The following is a 20355-nucleotide window of genomic DNA, read 5'->3' on the forward strand; positions in this document are numbered from 1 at the left end:
TAACGTGTTTGGGTATTAACATATACAAGCCATTTAAAGAAAGTTATACAACTATATTGAGGTAAGAAAGATGCTTATATAGAAGCAGGTTACAGGAACTGCATCCTAGTATAATGAAAAGGAAGTAAATAGGAAATCTGAAAACCAAAATTAGAGTCCTCACTTTACTACTTACAAGTTGTGTAATCTTGGGAAAATCATGCCTACTTTCCATTTCACCATCTATAAAATAGAAATAATGCTTTGCAGAATTATTATGAGGATTAAATTAATGTAAAAGAAATTATGTCCAAAGGACTGGCAATAGGGTGAAGTTAGTATGTAGATATACTACACTTCCACTTAACGTTCCAACTGGATGCTTTATATAATTTGACAGAATTGTGATAAATAATTTAGGAAAATAAGCAAGGATATGTCTTTTTAACTTGGGAAAAAAGGGAGTTTTGCACTTCAGATCGTTAAAACATGCTGTTAAGCATCTTTTCTAAATACACTATGGTATTGAGTAGAAAGTTTAAGACTAATAAACCAATTGGAAAGAAATATATAATAACTGCTTGTGGAAAGATTAGCTGGATGTAAGTATAAAAAAAGAAATTAGATCCACTTCACACATAACAGTTTGTTCCAGATTAAGATCTTCAGTATAAAGGTAAAAATAAAAAGACTACAATTCTCATCCCAATAATTTTGCAAAGGAAACTTTATGGCAAAGAAAAATAGTGACAAGGTAGATGAGATCAACTAAGAAAAATGAAAAATGTATACTAAATAGGAAGAAGACAAGAAATGGGGTATAAGCCACTTGCATTACACAAGGATAAAGTACTCAATATTTTTTAAAAGGTAAGTGCAAATCCATAGGACTTTGTGCTCTTTACTAGGCAAGTTTATGAAAGAATTGAGTTGAAACAAGAAGATAGAAATAAAATGGTATTCAGATTTACTAATATTAAAAATGCAAACTAGAGCAACTTTGACTTAGTTCATGCAATTATATTAGAAAAAAAATTTTAATTGCATGTATACTCATACCAGTAGCATTATTATATTAATGTAGTTTTTTTTAAGAACTATTTAGAAGAATATAAGAACTCTATAACCAATCTGTCTTTTGATAGCTCTAACTCACTCTGAGTAGCATATGCCCAGGAAAATATTTTAAAAGAAAAAAAAGTCTATTTGTATAAAGATATTTCTAGTGATTGCATTCATTTGAGTTTTAAAAAAAGCCCAGTAATTGGGAACTGGATAAGTAAATTTTCACGTATTGCTATTGCTATCATAGACTGTTATATAGCCATTAAATAGTGTTGATATATGTAAAACCATATGGGAAAATGTTTAAATGAGACTCGAAAGTGCTAAAACATAAATTATTGTATTTACTGATTGTGTAAAAATTTAGATCTGTACATTGGAAAGAATCCGAAGAGAACATTGTAATTAGTTTAACATTAAGAGGTTCTTTTTTCTATAAAATACTGATGTGTGAAATAAAAAATAAAAGATTAATTGGTAAAATGGTTTACTGAATTGGTGAGAAAATTATTGATTTCTAAACTTCTAAATTTCTCCTTTAAATTAAAAAATATAAGTGTTAGTGTCAAAAGATAATCTCCAAAAACATGGACAGAAAGTTTTCCAACTCTTGGTGGGAAGGAATTCTTGGTCAAGATGGATTTTGCATCTTTCTCAGTTGCCCAACATTAAGAAATAAGGTATATTGTGATGCTAGGTAGATAGATAGATAGATAATTTTTTAAATGGGAATCTCAGAGCCAGAGGTAGAAATAATAGAAATGATACTAATGCATTCCAGGACATCAGCATGAAGACATTATATACTAAAGTATGGCCCCTAATCCAAGAACATACTTCATTTTGGAGTCTTGGAGGCCAGGGAAATGAAGGTTGGGTTTGGATTGGTAGAAGTGGCCAAGCCTGGGTCTGAGGAGTGCTTTCAGGGAGACTGGTGTTAAGGACAGATCTCAGGGGACTGAGGATGCTGGCAGACCCTTTCTTGTTAGTCTGAGACATCCAAATCAAGGTGATTTAATTCAACAAACATCAGTTGAACATCAAATGTGGGTTATGAATTTGAATTATTCTAGGGATTAGAAATATAAATGACAGATCCTCTAGAGGATGTATGTTTTGTTTTATCTTTATGGGAACTGAAGGTGTTTTCTATCCATCATACTCCCCATCATAACCACCTCCTTTCACCTGCACTCCCTCCGCACCAAAACAAAGAAAAGAAAAAAGAGAAATCTGATTTGTGGTGCATGACATTCCTTTAAAGGAATACCAAGACCTTTTATTATGCAGTTGCAAACAAGTAGCTTAATAAAAGTTAAACGGTAGATCAGTTAATACTTTCTGAAATCTATTTCAGCTAACATTCCGTTAATTAAGAAGTTTCTGACAATCAGAAGCTTTCTGTCTTGCCTGTGGGAAGGAGTGAAGAGAAGGTACAAGAGATTGGGTCCCAGAAGCCCAAAGCGTTGAGAGCTCAGAGAATAGAAGTATAAAGAAATCAAAATGAGAGAAGCAGATCATAAAGATTCAAAACAAAAAATTCTAATTAGGATTAGATTAGGTTCACCTACCTTTGTCTTGGCAGGACAGATAGAAGTCATGCTTTTATTGCGTTGAGGTAGTTGCTTCCTCTTTGAAGATTTATACATTTTTATTTCAGTATTTTTACTCTCATAAAGAGGCATTGTTTCCAGTATAGTTCTTACCCTTTTAACCAACAACCAAATATATTCACATTTCTAAAGCAGGGGACACAATACCTCCAGCTGTATGTAAGCCATGAACAAAGATGCTGAGTGATTCAACTGAAAGAATTTGACTCTAACATGAATATTTTGACAGCAGTTCTGCTACAGCATTTGTAGGATTTTTTCTCCTGACAACTACATTTTTTTTATATGAACCTCAAGACAACTACATAAGGTAAGAAAGGGCAGGTATTTATATCCATTTTACAGATAAGACTTGGAGAAATTAAGTGATTTGCCTGGACTCTCTCCTAGTAAGTATTCAGATTCATTAATTAGAATTAAAATGTAACTTCTGCCTTACCTTCATCTCAAGATGATTATTTATTGCATGTAAGAGTGCACAGCACATAAATCACTATTTTAAAAGTGGTTGCTTCTAGAATTTGAGAGTACTTTTTTTTCAATAAATAAATCATCCTATAAATTAAAATTTGTATAGTTCAAGTGGGCTGACTAGAATTGTGCAAATTGCTCACACCTGAAATCAAACGTTCTCCTGGTTTTTATGTCAAGAGCTTCATTTCTATAATACAGTATTTTTATTCCTGTTGATATCCTATAATTTTGACATTTGCTTGTTGCTAAATATATATTTAACCCTTAATACACTCTGAACAGCATGAATAAAGGTATAGACATCATCAGAGGAAAAGGAATGACTTTGGATTCGGAGGTGCAGGGTTGACAAAGTGTAGTAGGAAGATAAATACCTTTTTGTAGTTCAATCAGAAGGAAAACATATTTAGGCATTTTATAAGTTTTAAAGAAAAGAGAATCCTAGGGGATACCAGTGCAGTAGGATTAAGGCCAACTGTTTTGATTATAGGTCATATAATTAAAGCCCTTGAGCACCCAGTTCCTGTTTGAGACTTTTATTTGTTCATTTATTCACCTCATATTTAAAAATAACAGAAATATTATGAATCCATATGGGTAAGATAATTTTACTTCATGATAAGTTAATTTCATTTATATGTGTAATTTATAGTTAAAGTTTTTATACCAATTTCAGTATTCTTATTGCCCATTATAAAGAAGAAATTTGGGGGAATGGACTGCTGAGGAAGAGCAGGGAATCTTGTTTTTAGGCAATTAACAGTTCCTAAATGATTTAAGTGAATTATTAAAGAGAAATGAGCTGTATGTCCTTCTGTTCCTTTAACAGTTCCATTTTATGACTGCATATAACATTATTTGTAGTGCCCTCTGTTGTTGAAACATAAATACCAACCAGGTGTTTACTAAAAGGAAAAAGCAAAAGATGAGAACTGCACTGGAAATAGTTTTTCATGAGATTGTAATCTCCTTTAAAACAAAGTCTGTGTGTGCTGTACCTCTGTATTCCCTACAGTGTCTTGCACTTCATAGGCATCCAGAAAAAGATTTGCTAAATGGCAGACGAACTAGCAGTTTCCAGCACCCTTTTTCTTCCTTCTAGGTTCCAACCGACGAACAGAGTACAGAAGAGCAATCTGGGAAAATGTATCAAAATTATAGTGCTGGGTCTTTGTATTATTAGTACAGGTAATTAGTTTTAGGATAAACCTATGTGAGTGAATGAAACTACTTAAAAGGAACATTTAAATCTATGAAATGTTTCATCTAATCATTTTACCGATTTTTCTCCCATCAAGGCAGTGGTTCTCAAACCAGGGTGATTTTGCCCTTCAGGGGACATTTGACGATGTCTGGAGACATTTTTGGTTGTTAAAACTGGGAATGGGCTGCTGCTGGCATCTAGTGGGTAGAGGGCAGGAGTTCTGCTAAACATCCTATGATGCGCAAGACAGCCTCCCCACAAGAAGGAATTATCCAGCCCAAAATGTCCATAGTGCCAAGTTGGAGAAGCTGCATTAGAGTAAAAGTTATGAATATTTATAATGAATCTGCTTTCTTTTGTGCTCCGCACTTTTACCTTTCTTCCTCAACATCTTCTGACTCCCTCAGTGCTTCTTCAACAGGGTCACTGTTGGTAGAAACTGCTGTCTGCTGCTTCCTTACATAACACCTCCCCACTCCTTTATCTCCTTTCCCTCACAAATTACAATGGCTTCCTTCTGAAGGTTTATGATAAACTTCAAAACAAAATTCAGAGATTTAGGGAATATTTCTCATCCTGCCCCAATTGTCAGGTACAGCCTAGAGATTTTGTGGGGTTTTAAAAAAAACATGCATCTCATTCAGAAATAGCATAACTCTACAAAGCAGTTATAGAAATGAAACTATGATATTTTTCTATTGTTTTGTTTTAGTGTTTTTTTTTGTCATGTTCTCTTATTATCTTTTTAGGTATCTTTCTATACACTGCAAACAACTACCTCAAAATCAATGTAAAAATATTTTGACATACTTTTTTTTGGAGGGGTATTATTTACTTGACAAGCTATGGGCAAATTAATCAAATTACATGTATATGACAATATCCTATGAGTTTCAGAGAAGCCAATACAAGACTAAATAAACCATCCATAATTGAATTATATTCACATTTACACTCACTAATTGTTCACCAAGCAATGAAATAGTGCAGCAGCTTGACATTTTATAGATGGGGGTTAACTAGAAAATACCTATAAAATGGAATGAGTAAGGGAATGAGTCAGTACTCTTCATGTAGATAAGAATCTTAAGTAGATTACTCGCAAAGTGAAACATAGGATTCGATACAATGCAACATTTATTGAGCACTGTGCCTCAGTTTCTGTGCTAGAGTCTGGGAATACAGAGAATAATTGTATGTAACACTGAGCATTTACTGTATGCCAAACACTGTTCTGAGTGCTTGCTGTATTTACCTTATTTAATCCTCATAACAGCCCAATTGGGTAGGTGCACTTATTATGCCCATTTTGCAGATGGGGAAACTGCAAAGAAAAACTTGACCAAGATAACACAGCTGGTATGTGGTAGAACCAGGCTTCAAACCCAGGCAGTCTGACTATATAACCCACGTGCTATGATTGCAGTGTGGTGTAGTTTCTTCAGAGAGACGTCATATTAATTCCAGGAACAAGTAATTACTTATGTGCCAGCAACTGTCCTGATTTCTTTACATATATATATATATATGATCTCAATTTTTAAAATAACCCTGTGAGGTAGTATTAATGTTTCCATGGGTAGTTGAGAAATAAGACTCAGTAACTTTCCCAAAGTTATAAAATAGGTAAGTAGTAGAACTCCCAATCCATTGGAGCTGACATTGATACACAATTAGCCACTATATTAACCAGGCTATGAACATTTTTGTGATATAGGTATAAATAAACTTTAATGGATGCACAGAGAAGTTACTTTAAGTCTGGCTAGGGAAATCTGGGAAGGCTTCATGAAAGAAAAGGCCTGGGCCCTGACGGTTGAAATGAATTTCTACAGACTGATATGAAGAACAACATTCCATATACGGACAACAGCAGGAACAGAGGTATGGTGTCATCCAGGACAACTCTCTGATGGCTAGATCATAGAGTGCACTGAACTAGAGTGGAGAGGTGGGACATGTGGGAAAGTGTCCAGGGTATCAGTATCATAAAGACCATGAGACTTCTATTCAGTGTATAGTGAGGAGCTGTTGAAGGTTTTTCTAGATCAGGCTTATGTTTAAAAAGGTTAGTCTGGTGTAGTGAGGAGGGAGGCTGGAAAGAAAGTGCAGAGACTGGATGCAAATGAGAATGGTAATGAGAAAATGAGTGGTAATGAGAAAAAATATAATAAGGCTTGGGTGGGCTGGGAGATGGAAATGAAACAGGCAGAGAAAAATTTGGAGATAGAAACCTAGAAAATGACTGGATGTTATGGATAAGGTAGAGAAAGGAATTGAAAATGATTAAAACTTCAGGTACTTGAAACTTCAGGAAAATTGAAAATGATTAAAACTTTAGGTACTTGAATGAGTGTAATAGGTTTTAACCAAGATTGGGAACAGGTTTTGAAGAAAAGCAAATGAGTTTTGTTCTGGTTATACAGGGTGATCAGGAGATGGTTCTGGAAGGTCTCAGAGGGTTGTATGCTAAAGAGTTTTGACTTTGTCCTAGTGTAGCCCCACTTAATGTATTCAACAAGGAAATGGGTTGTATTTGGATGTATAACCCTGGTGTCTGCATGGAGGACAAATCCAAGAGAGGCAAGAATGTAGAAAGGAGACCAGACAGAAGGCTTTTAAAATGGTTTGTCAAGAAATGATGAGGGTCTGAATTGGGACAATAGTACTTAGGACAAAGGAAAGATTTGAGAACTACTGAGGAGATTAAATCAGCTGAGTTAGTGATTGATTGAATGTGAGTGCCAAAAGAAAGGAAGAGAAATCAGGAAACAACGGAGAAAGAGCTAGTAGATAGAGACCTGTTATGAATGCAAATATGGTACCCTGCCCGTTTTGATGCAGTAACTGACCCCCTGGATTGTCCTGGATTAGGAAAATTTCCTTCTAGGATTCCTAGTTATTCACTCTTTTTTTCCTCCTGGAGTTGTTAAGCCTCAAGGATATAAATCAGAGGTTGCCAGTACCTTAATTACCAGAGCGTCTGTCTGAAACTTAGGCCAAATAGAGAGCAACCAAACCAGTGATGGGAGGAGAGAGACACAGCCCTGATGACATATTTCAGGTCCCTAACTTATGTGGCTCACATTATATTTCTACTGGAAATACAAAACTGGCATAGAAATAGGACATGAGGTAGGAGAGGGGTTATAGAAACCAAGGGGAATTTCAAAAAGAGCCTGTTCTAAACTGTTGATATTGGAAATGTTTTCACAATTGATTGATTTATCAATTGATAAAATTATAGAGCAATGGTTTTAAACTGAAGAGTTCTTATGATTCCAATGGGAATGTCTTTAAAGTACAGATTACCAGGTCCCACTCCTGCATTCTGGGTCAGGGGGTATACAGAGGGCAATTGCATTTGATTGTTGCATGGGTGGTGGGTTGTCATGCATCATGTCATAAGTAAGAAGTAATAAAGCAAGTATTTGATGGTATGGTAGTTGGTATTTAGTTTATCTTCTGGTGGGTATTTTAGAGAGTTGTACTGAAAGCATTAAAATTTTATACAACTTCTCACTTAACAATTTTATTGCCAAGAATTTATCCTAAGGAGGTAATCATGGATGTTTGTAAATATATAGCTAATGGATTGTAATATCCATGGCTAACACTTATTATTAAATGTGTACAATATCCCAGGTACTGTTATAACTGCTTTATGCATATTAATTAACTCAATCTTCACCCCGACTCTGCAAGGTAGTTAGATAATATACTATTACCCCATTTTACAGTTAAATAAATTAATGCACCAGTAGATTAACTTTTTCAAGGTCACATAAAAGTGGAGGATATGGAACCTGAACTTAGCGCCCTATGTTATACTTAGTGTCTCTCTTCATAGCACTGTTAGAAGAGTGAAAAATTGCAAATAATCCAAACATCCAGTGTGACATCTGAGGGAGCACATGTTCCAGAAATCAACATACCACTGAGCAAACCATTCAGGACCCAGACGCTGGAAACATGCTTTACCTCCCCCTGACCCCCCAAAAGATGATCAGAACAAATCCTGTCATACCTCACATCCCTGCTGAGGTCAGTCTTTGCCAAAAGGGAAAGCTCTTCATCGGCCATGACTGCACTCTCTTGATATGGTGCAGTCCTGAGCTGCACCATATTATTTATTTCTTGATAAATTATTATTATTTCTTGATATGGTGCAGTCCTGAGCTCCCACCATGTGTGCTCAGAGCCTCCTCTCACAAGCAGTAAACTCTCCTATATCTTCAACATCTTCTCAACATTTTCTCTACCTTCTTTCTTTCCCTTAACCCTGGCTGCCCCCAAGGACTCTGATTTCCCACCTCCAGGCAGAAGCTGTTTTTTTTCAGATGGTGAGCTGAAGTTTCGACAACAGACCATGAGAGAAACTGAAATAGAGTTTAGCACTCACAGTCCTGGAGGAAGGACATGGCACACTTCAAGGGGTCACACAGGGAGGTAAAGGCAGAGTGCAGAAAAAAAGAGGCAGGACCTGGGATGCATTATGGTCCATGGGTTGAGTGCTTTGGTGTTGGTGGACTAAAGATGGACTGGTCAATTCAAGCCAAAAATAACAGGGTTTTGTTAAGTTCCACAGGGGCTTATCTAAGGGGTACATAGCAGGAAGGCCCTGGGAAGCAGGTGATAGTCAGGGCTGTTGGGGAGTCACATCAGGAACTTATGTTTGCTTGTGACTCTGCAGGCTGCTATCAGGGGCATGTGCTTGAATGAGGGGTTAGTGTTAGTTTAAAGTCCTCCAGGCCTCTTGGCCAAATAAAATAGATGTTGAGGCAGTAATACCATGGAGTAGCTTAGCTAAACTCTCAATACACTGCATATACCCCAGAACCACATAGTTGAGTAAATGCCTCATTGAGTATCACTGCTGCTTCCAAAGCATTACTCCCTACTTTTCCTGTAAAACTCTTTGCTCCATCAACACTCACCCCACAGTGAGGTCACAAACTTGAACTCATGCTATCACAAGATGTGCAGGGCATATAGAGCTTATATGGCTCTTGCCTGTCTCATTTGCAGTCTTCTTTCTCCCTCCTGGATAATTCACATCAATTTACAGTCTAGCCACTACCTCCAGTTGTCCCTTGACTCATGGTTGTCCCTTTCTATTCTTTGTTTAAAGAGCCTATCTTCTGAATGTCTGCTACTTGCTACCTCCATATCCTCAATGAAATTTTTTGTTTTGTAAATTATTTAAAAGCTTTTAAATATAGAAAAGTGCAAAGGATAATATAATACATGTCTATGTACCACCCAAAGTGAGCAGAGGTTAATATTTCTTTATTTATTTTAATCTATCTTTAAAGAATTGAAATATTACAGATAAAATTCACATCTATGTATTTCCTCTCTCTAGTCCATTCTACCTCTTCCCTTCCAGAGGTCACTGCAGACATGAATTTAATGTGAATCCAAGCAATGCTTCGACGCTTTTGCTCATGATATATTTACCCATTTCCCCCTTTTGATGGATGTTGGGTTAGTTCCTATAATATGATAAACAATGCCTCAAAGTATATCCTCGTATATATCTCTTCCTATCCAATGTACAAGAGTTTCTCTAGGGCTGTGCTGTCCAATATGGTAACAACCAGCCACATGCCTCTTGGGCACTAGATGTGTAACTAGTCTACATTGAGATGTAAAATGCACACTGTATTTTAAAGACTTAGTATCAAAAAATTATATAAAATATTTCACTCATAATTTTATGTTTGTTATAAGTTGAAATAATATTTTAAAGGTGTTAGGTTAAATAAAATATATTATTAAAATTAATCTGTTTCTTTTTACCTTTTAAAGTGTGTCTACTAGAAAAATTTAAACAACATATATGGCTCACATTACATTTCTACTGAACAGTACTATTCTAGAGTATATAAGTAAACCTAGAATTCTTGGGCCTGGTAAATGCTGGATAAGTTTTCAGATTGATTTTTTCAGTATCCTCAGTCTCACTCCTTTATATAAAGCCCTTCCATTTCCCCCAGTCTTGGTGATCTTTGCTCTCTCTGAGCTCCTACAGCACTTAGGTTTGTATGTCTCATTTGATAGTTCAAATACAAATTTTGTATTTTGGTTTGTCTTTTTATGTTGCCTTTTCCCTTTTACATCTGGGGTCCCTGTATCTTGGGACTTTGCTTCCCCAGCACTAAGCTCAAGGCCCTACATGTTAGAGCCACTTAAATACTTCAGGAAGGTTTAGAGAGTCCTGTCATGGTCTACTTTTAAGTTGTGATTTGTCCTGGATCAGTTTTATCTTATTTACCTAGAATATGCCTTAAGTCTCTTGTGCATCCAGGCTTCACTGTGCTCTCCATAATATGAGAAAGTTCCTTGGGAAGTAACATTAGTCTTCAGGCTGATGAAACTGCTGATATCTCCCCAACAAGCTCCTCACTTACTAGTGGGTTCTGGAGTTTGGATAACTAGGCCAGGGAGAACCTCACATGTACAAGGCCAATAAAGCTCCCTATTCAAATGACACCACCTTCAGACATTTTCTGACATGCTACATCTGGTTCAATAAAACATGGCATTACGATAGCTAATTGGAATATAGGAAGCAGCAGAATTGCAAAAGTCAAGGGAATAGGTAGAGAAGAATAAAACTAGAAATGAGTAAAATATTATTAATATTAGATCTGTCGATATAAACTTGACAAGTTTCCCCTTCCTCAGAGCTGGAGCTTTGTGCATGACATAGCCTTTGGTGTCCCTGTGGAATACTGTTTTGTGAAGTGTTAATTCAAAGGAATAGTTATGTTCAGTTTCTCTTAGGTGGGGGTAATTTACAAATTGCCCTGAGCACCAGATAGGAATAAAGGCAAGCAAATTTTAGAGCCCAGAAAGACACTACTGGGAAGCTAAGGGATGTGGGAGTGTTGATGTAGAAAGATAGCTAAAGAATAAGAGACTGCAAACATAAAAGGCACGATAACAGCAGTTGAAGGGTATGTGCTATTTCCCTGCCTGGGGTGATCCTCAGCTATATCTGAAAAAGCATACATTATACTGGTCTCTCTGCTGTAGGCATGAGCCATATCTCATTATTCTCTATTTCTTAAAGATGTAGAAGAATTCTTAGGATGAAATATACCTGATAATAATAATAATAGTAAATGTATCAAAAGACAGAAAAGCAAAAAAATATAACATAAGAAAAGAAGATGCTGGAGAGAGTGTGGAGAAAAGGGAATCCTCTTGAACTGTTGGTGGGAATGTAAATTGATACAGCCACGGAGATTGATTGATACGGAGAACAGTATGGAGGTTCCCTAAAAAACTAAAAATAGAACTAGCATGCGACCCAGCAATCCCACTACTGGGCATATACCCTGAGAAAACCATAATTCAAAAAGAGTCATGTACCACAATGTTCGTTGCAGCTCTATTTACAATAGCCAGGACATGGAAGCAACCTAAGTGTCTGACAGATGAATGGATAAAGAAGATGTGGCACATATATACAATGGAATATTACTCAGCCATAAAAAGAAATGGAATTGAGTTATTTGTAGTGAGGTGATGGACCTAGAGATTGTCATACGGAGTGAAGTAAGTCAGAAAGAGAAAAACAAATACCTTATGCTAACACATATATATGGAATCTAAAAAAAAAAAAAAAGGTCATGAAGAACCTAGGGGCAGGACCGGAATAAAGATGCAGACCTACTAGAGAATGGACTTGAGGACACAGGGAGGGGGAAGGGTAAGCTGGGACAAAGTGAGAGAGTGGCATGTACATATACACACTACCAAATGTAAAACCGATAACTAGTGGGAAGCAGCCACATAGCACAGGGAGATCAGCTCGGTGCCTTGTGACCACCTAGAAGGGTGGGATAGGGAGGGTGGGAGGGAGGGAGATGCAAGAGGGAAGAGATATGGGGATATATGTATATGTATAGCTGATTCAGTTTGTTATAAAGCAGAAACTAACATACCATTGTAAAGCAATTATACTCCAATAAAGATGTTTAAAAAAAAGAAGAAAACTTTAAACTGCTGAAACCATATGATACATGTGAAAATCTTCTCATTGAAGAGAATCGTTCCATAGAACACTAAAGTCTGTGGATATATTTCCAATCCTGTGCTATTGACCGGACAAAGAAACAGATGGTGATGCTGTTTCTCTGACACAAAGGAGGGAGGTCATGATGGGAAGACTTCAGGGGCTGAAGGAGAAATGGGTAGCCTGCAGGGTTGGTGTCAAAGAGATGAGAGGGCCATCCCTCCATGCTGACCGACGTGGGCGCAGATGATGCAATCGAAAGAGCTCTGCACTGCATCTCTTGGTATGGGACTGAAATTGGAGAAGTCAGAGACTTCCACAGTGGTTTCTGGTGTTTCTCCATTGGTCATTGAGCCTGTGGAGGAAAACCTGGAAAATGAGCTAATAGCCATATAGGGAGTATATTAAAGGAGATTTGATTTTAATCTAGATCAACCATTCCTGAAGTCGGAATCATCAGGGCAGTCTCTTAAACATGCAAATTCTTAGGTTCTGTCCCAGACTAAAGCAGAATCTTCAAGGGCAGAGCCTCAGAATTGGCATTTTAAATAATCTCCCCAGGAAATTCATTTGTAGCTATTTCAAAAGCTGGCATTTGGAATCACTATTCCTACCAAGGGAGAGAGACTTGCTGCTCAGATCTAGAGGGTTTTAAATTGAACATCAAGGGGGAGTTAAATCCATGTGACCCCAATTTGACAATGTGGGGGAGAAGCTTGAAGCAGTAGAATCAGAATGGACCTGGGAATCAGCCCTGCTCTAACACCCACTAGCTTTGCTTTGTGGCCTTAGGCAAAATACTTCATATTTGTAAAGCTTGCCTTTCCCACCTCCAATTTTTCTTTAGCTCTTCTTCGTTTGACCTTCTCAGCTCAGGATAACTAAGACTTTCATGATATTTTCTTGTCTATCCAAATTGTCCCACACTAGTCAAGCTCAAGATGGGCTTTACTGTACATGCTACCACCTCACAAATGTATATTTTAAACTTCAAGTATTGTGTCCCAGCACTGTACTGCCCAGGATATAGCAATTATGTTTTTCCTCAACACATTCTGACAAGCTTCCTATCTTCTTTTCCCATTCTCCTTTTATGGTCCTGTGGTATCTCATATCACATTATTTAGTCGACTAGTTACTTGCACACACACACACAAACACGCACACACACACACAAACTCACACACACATACATAATTATAATAGTGTGCTATATTCATTCTTGAGAGAAAAGGGACACTTGTATTGTATTTTAATACTCTCCACTTGACTTAAAAGGGAACCAGTGTGTTACCACCTGCTCTAAAACCTAAACTCTGAGCTCCTTTGAAAGCTTTGTAAATTTAAATGACTAAGATTTAATTTTGTACCTCTGAGATGTCCTCATATTGTTAATTTGCTCTTCCAAGGTATCTCAGATTTTCTTCACTTGGTGCCAGGTTAGTAATCCAGGAAGGAACACTTAGAAATTAGAATCGTCATTGCAGACATGTGGTCACATGGCTATCCCATAATTTATTCATGAGTTGAATTTTTTTCATAGAGTTAAAAAGACCTCAAGCTTCTCTTCATCACAACCAACTCGCTTCATCAGATCTTTCCAGGGAGAATCCAAATAGAGCTCTGGACTAGCAGTCAGAAGACCTGGGTTCTCCTCCAAGCAAAACTTTACTAATCTTGTGACCTTAGGCTAGTCACTAATCTCAGCCCCTTTTCCCCACACTCTTATTCAGTGGTGATAATGAGCCTTTTCTGCTTCACATGTCTATGAAGATATGATGAGAAAAATATATGCAATGTACTTTGAAAAATATAAAATACCATATGAAATAAGGTGTAACAATTTATTATTGTGTTTGGAGAACAAGAGATGACAAATCTAATGAGAATACCATTTGACTTCCCATCATCCATAAAAATGAATATTTTACAGGGTCTTTTTAATAGTCAAAAATTAAATTGTGCTAAGTGTCAAATAGTGTTTCAAGCTGAAAAGGGAATCCCGGGCTTCCCTGGTGGCGCAGTGGTTGAGAGTCCACCTGCCGATGCAGGGGACACGGTCCGGGAAGATCCCACATGCCGCGGAGCGGCTGGACCCGTGAGCCATGGCCGTTGAGCCTGCGCGTCCTGTTGCTCCACAACGGGAGAGGCCACAACTGTGAGAGACCCGCGTACCGCAAAGAAAAAAAAAAAAAAAAAAAAGGGAATCCCTTAGGGAAAAGTGCAGGAAGTTGGCTTGTTTTATTTCTCCTAACTTATATGTTGCTACTTTCCATTAGGAACATTTTTCCTTTTCATTGAAATTGGACTGTGACTATTTCTAAGCATAGGTGACAACCTTAGTGTTTGTTTATTTTACAGGGGTGACCATGTTTGCTCCAGGATTTTTATTCTTTATTTGAGAAGAAACATGGTATACTTAACTTTTATCATCAATAAATATAAGATAATACCTTGGTAACTATTCCAGGTGACAAGGAAGATGTCAGGATACAAAAGACATGGTCCCTACCTATCAACACCTAAGGGTGTTGATAACTTGATTGCAGACTTGGGTATATATCGAATTATACCAAAATATAGTAGGTAATAAACAGCAGCCATGAAGGTATAGTCTGTTTGTGTTGTGTATGAGCAGAGTGTAGCATGCGCTAAGGAAGTCAGAAACGGTGAAAGAGAAAGTTGACCAGATAGTGGAAGCAATATGCAGAGTTCCTTGAAAGCAGAATGTTAAGCAAAGGGAGCTTTGCAGATCATTATGCTACAGAGAACCTTAAGATGATTATCTTAGCACAAGTTTCCCAAAATAATGCCTAAGGCAAAGCATAAGGACTAATGATTTATTGGGGATATATTCCCAGGGTCTCAAGAATGAGAGAATAGAGGAAGAGACATGGAAGAAAGGCAGTCAAATATGAAAAGATACAATGCCAAGCTGGCCACAGCTTCACAAAAAGAGCTGATTGCTTCATCTTGCAGGACAACTTTGGAGAGGCTGTATGAAACCCATGGAGTTAGAGGAGAGTGCAAGCAATTTAACTTCAGTCCTTCCTGTCTCCTGACTCATATTCATCCAAGTCTGCTCCATTATGTGTTAATGTCCCCTTGCTTCTGGGTTGGGTCAGCTGCGTCCAGGCAGCAGCTAGGGAAGACAGAGTCTCTGTGGGTCCAGTCCAGTGAGGGCAAAGGTACAGGTTGGTACTGCAAGTAGGTCTATTGTTGTTACAGTAGTAGGAGCTGTAGCTTGGTGACTGTAGTCATGGAACCACCATTGCTTTAAAGCAAGGCAAATGTTCAAGGCCCATGGCTAAGAGAGGGGCTTGTGAGCTGGGTCAAGGAGATGTAGGATGGCACATAAACTGAGTCCAGTCTCAAACTGGTATTTGGTGCACGAGAGGATGATAGAGGTCAGGTAAAGAAAAAAAAATCAATGAGGAAATCGGTCAGAACGATCACCTGTGGGATGTGAGCCTGCACTAGAATAATGGGAGTGGTATGAAGCACAGAGATGAATATAGAAATATTTCAGAAGAAAAGCCTTCTGTTAGTGTTAAGTGAAAATATGAGATAGGGGAAATACAAGAGTGAAAATTAAGCAAGTAAACATGCTCCTAAAGTGGGTCAGAGTCAAGGTCCTGCAAGCAGAACAGTCTCTGTTACAGTTTTCTTGAGTACATTGTGGTGAATTATCATAAGATCTAGAATGCTGTGTTCAAGGAGTAATTTTGATTGAGTGGTTAAAACTAAGTGTATGCCTCCCATTTTACCTGTGGTACCATACCCATTCTACAAGTGCAGTTGAATTAGGATTAAATGCACAACTGAGATATCAGAATATATCAGTGTTTCCATCTGACTGTTTTCCAGACTTTTGTCCCAGTGTTGCTTGTGTTTGTCACTCTTCTGAATCTTAAGTAATATGACAGAGAAGTTACTATATATTCAAACTGTCCTTTTTCACTGGACTTGTAGACTGGTCCCAATGGACATTTGTTGAGTCCCTTAGTGTAGTAATTATCCCATTTCCCCCATTGTGAGCTATCTTATTCAATGTCCTCCCCTGACAAGCAGGAACATAAGCATGGAGTAAGTTCTAATGATGCCCTATCCAAAGATAGGGCACTCCCTTCCTTTGGTTATGGTGCATGGAGTTAAACAATTACCAGGGGGGAGAAAAAAACAAACCTTAAATTCAAATAACAGGCAAAGGAAACAGTCTAAAATTGGGTTATCTGTCCAGATGGGGCTGTAGGAAATCAAGGAGCCAAGTTTGAAGCCAGAGAGGTCAGAGGCCGAGAAGTGATGATATTGAATGAATCAAAGACTGCAGGGCGGAGATGAGCCTGGAATGATTTCCAGGCTACTGTGCAGATGCCCAAGGTAGCCCAGGAGGAGGGGACACACACACAGACAATCCGCTGTGTTTTACCACCTGCGTCAACGACTACTTCCCCCTGCCTCCCCTATTAAAAAAAGTCACTAGATTTAATGGGGAAAAAAATGCACTCATTTTTTCAATATATACGAAATACCACTAGTCCTGAAAGGGGGAATTTCCCTCCTCTACCCGTCTGGAGTTTTTGTCGCTGGACTAACAATAAGGTTGACACAAAATGAATTAACAGAAGAAAAAGAAAAAATATTAATCATTTACATAAAGGTCTCATAGAAATGAGACCAAGGAGTGATCCAAGCAGGCAGCTTTTATGCTTTTTTAGACAAAGAAACAATAAATTTGAGAGAAATTGAGAGGACAAAGTTTTGGGGTGCCCAATAAAGTGAAAAATCTAAACACAGTTTGGGCTGGGGGTAGTAAATGGAAGAAGTAACAAGGTTTGTTTACACAGTCTTCTTGGCCTGAATTCCCTATCTCTGGTGACAAGGTATCCTTCTCCCTCTAGATGCAGAGAGCACACCTTTCACATGAGAGATTTATGTCCTGCTTTCAGGAAGACAGAGGAGATGGTTAGTGTTCCTCTTGTGTTGGCCATTTCTTAAGTAACTTTAGTTCAAAATAATCAATGTGCCATTGAGGCACACTTTGGGGTGGCCCTCCCTGAACCCCAACACAGTGAAGTGTTGCATGAGTGAGGACAACTGAGACAATAATACAGACATTTAAACAGTGAGAAGCTAGTCCACAGACCACAATCTGAGACTGCCGTGTTGAATCACTCTCTTCTGAGGAGTCATTGGCCCTTTTGGTGAGGGTGCTCCCAATTCTTAATGCACAGCAAGCATTTGGTGGCTACATGGCAGTCAAAAGTAAATCTCAGTTAAGCTGCTTACCTGAAATTTTTTTTTTTGCCTTACGCGGGCCTCTCACTGTTGTGGCCTCTCCCGTTGCGGATCACAGGCTCCGGACACGCAGGCTCAGCGGCCATGGCTCACAGGCCCAGCCGCTCCATGGCATGTGGGATCTTCCCAGACTGGGGCATGAACCCGTGTCCCCTGCATCGACAGGCAGACTCTCAACCACTGCACCACCAGGGAAGCCCATGAAATCATAATTTTGTTAACCCATGGAAAGAGTTTTATGCTGTGCTGGGTTTCTTATGGAACTGAGTCTTTGAATACTAAACATGAAGAATAATAAATTTGTTTTTGGAACAAATAGTTGGAAAATGGCATTTCATAAAGGGAAGGAAGCAGTTATAAAGAAAGAATCATTAACTAACGTTAATTTCTTTCTTCTTAATATAGACATCGGATAAATGCCTAAAATATGTATTCTAAAAACCAACCATCATTTTGGTGTTTCAGAGGACTGCTTTTATCGATCAAATGGACTTGCTCATTCCAATGGCTGGGAAACATTATACAATGGTCATCTCTATTTTCCTTTAAAATTCTTCAACTAAAAAAAAAAGTTGAGTTTTAAAAATTACCTCTTCTGATATCAAAAGTAGACACAGTTACAGAACATATGTAGTAGATAACAGATGGATTAAATATGCTTTCTGCAAAGCCTACTTCAATAGTATAAAATTGTTTTATAATTTTTAAAAGGAAATTAGAAGATGAGTATAGCATAGCATGGACTTTGGAAGCAGACTGATTTGAATCTTAGCTCTGTTATTTATTAACTTGTGACCATGGTAAGTTATTTTTGCCTCAGTTTCACCATCTGCAAAATGGGGATGATAATTTCTTCGTGTCTCACAGAGTTGTGAGGATTAAATAAAATAACAAAGGTAAATTGCTTAGAACAGTGCCTGACACATAGTAAGCACTCTGTGTTAGTGGCTGAAATTATCATTGCTAATTAAATTAAAAGGGGTGGGAAATCTTATTCAACAAATAAGCAACATAAACAAGATTTCAAAGAAGAATTGGTTACTCTCCTAAGAGTGCAAACTTTTTCAAGCATACTAAATGCACTGTTTTCCTCTAATGTTGTTCAAGTATGAGTAGAAACCACCAGTTACGTAATAAAGAAGCATTTTTATTAAGCAACTTCAAATAGCTTTATGTGGACTGAAATAAACTACATCTTTTGAAACTTTTGCAAATCAATAAATGTTTTTGAATGAACAAAACTGGAATTTTTATTGCTTGGAAAAAATGTATACCCACTTAGTTTGAAAGATTTTTACCATATGATCTGTAAGATTTTATCTGCCACAAGTCAGGTTTTTAAAGTTTGCCCCAATTTATAGGTAGAGAATTTGAAACACAGACCACTGAGTGATTTGTTCAAAAATCACCAGAGAATCCATGATGAAGTGCTTTATCCCCTAATCATCTTCTCTCCCAAATCTATCTCTCTCCAATTTCCTCTCCAGATCAACTATCCATCATTTGATTCTTCTTCATTCGTTCCCACATCAACAAAGATTCACACCCATAAAGCTTATGGACACTTCTCATCTCTTCTTCCTCAGTGTCACTGCATTAGTTCCATCCCCCATCACTATGATTGTATTGCTCCAGTAGGTTTCTCAATTACCAGACTTGTCTCTCACCCTAAGCCTTTTTCCATAATGCAGTCAGAAAGAACTTTCCATAAGGGAAATCAGCAAAAGCAAAACCAAAAGAAAATAAAACAAAATTCTCTAGACTTGTACAGTGGTAGAAGAGAACAACAACATTTTAAAGCCTCCTCAGAGCCCTCAGGATACATTTCAAACTCCTCGCCTGATGTTTAAGGGTCTTCCTGGGAGAGTCCCTGCTTTTTCACTTCTCTCTTATTTCACTTCTCTCTCTTTTTCTACCATATTGAATTATTTGTAGGAACCCAAATAGTGTAAGTTCTGTCAGGTCTCCATGTGTTTACATAAACTGTTCCCTCTTCCTGGAATACAATTGACAGTCCTTTCCCCCACCCCCTCCTTTTTTGCCTGGTTAAAAGGTATTCATATTCAAGATTCAGATCGTGCCTGCTTCCCAGAGAAAAGTCTCCTGAATTGTATGTATATTCCTTCTCCTACTGTCACACTTGGAGTTTCTTCTTATACCACCTTCAAGGAGCATGAGCTCCTTGAATGCATGAACTGTGTCATATTAACTTTATCTACCACATAGGAATTAACAGATCTGGGGCATGATTAAACAATACCTGTTCTAAACACTTATTCTATTTAGTGTAAACTTGCTTACCCAGAGTCTAGGCCATTGAAGCTGTTCAATGTGGACCTCTAGTGGCCAAAGAGGGAAAATGATTTGGTTCTCAGCTTTTGTACATATTATTAATAAACTCGTATTTAAGCTCCAGAGTTCTACACACTCCTGTGCCTTCTGACAATTTTCTACCACTTAAAGCAATTTTGCTCCCAGATACTCAGCTATTAAATAATAATACTTTATATGCTACCACTTTACTAACTACATTTATATTCTCATTTAATACACACACGCGCACACACAAACACACACAATGAGACAGTGTTTTGGTAAAATTATTCCTATTTTACTGGTGAGCAAATTGAGGTTCAGAAATGTTAATTAATTTTCCCAGAGTCATGGTATTTATGTATAGAAATTGGAATTGAATC

General features: G+C 37.6%; 1 protein-coding gene across 1 annotated transcript in view; it reads left to right on the plus strand.

Moving 5' to 3' along the window:
• Window positions 1-20355, plus strand: part of OPN3 (opsin 3) — a 59176-nt gene that overhangs the window by 10213 nt on the left and 28608 nt on the right. The gene's annotated exons all lie outside the window — the stretch shown is intronic.

The sequence above is a fragment of the Aethalodelphis obliquidens genome, unplaced genomic scaffold, assembly GCF_003676395.1.
Source record: "Aethalodelphis obliquidens isolate GAN/ISIS:26980383/991018 unplaced genomic scaffold, ASM367639v1 scaffold24, whole genome shotgun sequence".
Classification (NCBI taxonomy): Eukaryota; Metazoa; Chordata; class Mammalia; order Artiodactyla; family Delphinidae; genus Aethalodelphis; species Aethalodelphis obliquidens.